Raw genomic sequence first — 1,862 nt, forward strand, 5'->3', positions numbered from 1 at the left:
CAGAATTTAAGACAGCTATGGTTAATATGTTAATGTCCCTAATGAAAAAAGTAGACAACATTCGCATTCAAGAATGGATGGTAATGTAAGAAGAGATAAAAACTTTAAAAAAAAGGAAATGTTAGAAATACCAAACACCTTAATGGAAATTTTTAAAAAATCTCTTTGATAGAGTTTTGAGACAGCTGAGGAAAGGATCAGTGAACTGGAAGATAATTAAATAGAAACTTTACAATTGGTGCTTGCTTCGGCAGGATATATACTAAAATTGGAAGGATACGCAAAATGGTAGCATGGCCCCTGTACAAAGATGTCAAGCAAATTTGTGAAGCATTCCATATTTTTCAAGTTGAATTAAAAAGCAAGACATCTTCTGTCTTCTGGAGATCCTTTTTAAACATAACATTCATAGAATCAAAGTAAAGATCAATCACACAAACAACAAAAAGGAGCAGGAGTCAGTATTATTATGTCAGATAATTTTAACTAACAACAGTAAAAAAAGGACAAAGAAAGGCACTATATAATAAAAAGGTTCAAGTCAACAAGATGACTTAACTGTCATAAATATATATGCACCCACCATCGAAGAAGTTCAGAGTGTTGCAGCCAGTGAGGTGAATCGGAATCAGGCATAGAGGAGAAACCTATTTTACCAGAAGAGAGTAAGAAACATTTTATGAAGGCCACAACCTTAAATGCAGGCAAATCAAAAAAGCCTGAGCACTTGTTCGTAAAACAAGTACTTCTAGACCTAAAAAAAAAAAAGGCCTAGGCTGCCATACAATAACAGTGGGAGACTTCAACATCCCACTGCCAGCATTAGACAGATTATTCAGGCAGAAACTAACAAGGAAATTCTGGACTTAAATTTGACACAACCAATTGGACCCAATAAACCTCTATAGAACAATCCACCCATCAAGCACAGAATATACAGAATATACATTCTTCTCGTCTGCACATGGAACATATTCTAATATTGACCATATGCTCAGCCATAAAGCAAGTCTGAATAAATCTTTTAAACATTGAAATCATACCAATGATACTTTCAGGTCACAGTGAAATAAAAATATAAATCAGTACCAAGAAGATCTCTCAAAACCACACAATTACATGGACATTAAATAACTTGCTGCTAAATGACTTTTGAGTAAACAGGGAAATTAAGGCCAAAATTTAAAAATTCTTTGACATAAATGAAAACAAAACACAACATTTCTGAGACGTAGCCAAGGCAGTGTTAAGAAGAAAAGTTTATAGTGCTAAATGCCTAAATCAAAAAGTTAGAAAAATCTAAAATTTACAATCTTAACATCGCACCTAGAGTAACTAAAACAAGGAGTAAACTAACCCCAAAGTTAGTAGAAAAAAATAAGTAACTAATCAGAGCAGAACTGAATGAAATCGAGACCCAAAAATCCATACAAAGGATGAACAAAACCAAAAGCTTGTTCTTTGAAAGGATAAACAAGATCAATAGAGCAACAGCAAGATTAACAAAGAAAAAAAAAATTAGAGAAGATCCAAATAAGCATAATCAGAAACAACAAAGGTAACATTACACCCGATTCCACAGAAATACAAAAAATCATCTGCAACTATTATGAACACCTCTGTGTACACAAACTAGAAAACCTATGGAAAAATGGATAAATTCCTGGAAACACACAACTTCCTAAGAGTGAAGCACACAGAAACTGAAACCTTGGACATACCAATAATGAGTTCTGAAACTGAATCAGTAATTCAAAACACACCAACAAAGAAAAGCCCTGGACCAGATGGATTCACAGCCCAGTTTTACTAGACATAGAATGAAGAGTTAATACCACTCCTACTGAAACTATTCCAAAAAA

At 33.6% G+C, this 1,862-nt stretch overlaps 1 non-coding gene across 1 annotated transcript; it reads left to right on the plus strand.

Moving 5' to 3' along the window:
- Positions 1–240: 240 nt before the first annotated feature.
- On the plus strand, positions 241–345 carry LOC123574784 (U6 spliceosomal RNA). Its single transcript, XR_006699978.2, has one exon. It is a non-coding gene; the product is annotated as a U6 spliceosomal RNA (small nuclear RNA).
- Positions 346–1,862: the final 1,517 nt, after the last annotated feature.

The sequence above is a fragment of the Macaca fascicularis genome, chromosome 7 (assembly GCF_037993035.2).
Source record: "Macaca fascicularis isolate 582-1 chromosome 7, T2T-MFA8v1.1".
Lineage (NCBI taxonomy): Eukaryota > Metazoa > Chordata > Mammalia > Primates > Cercopithecidae > Macaca > Macaca fascicularis.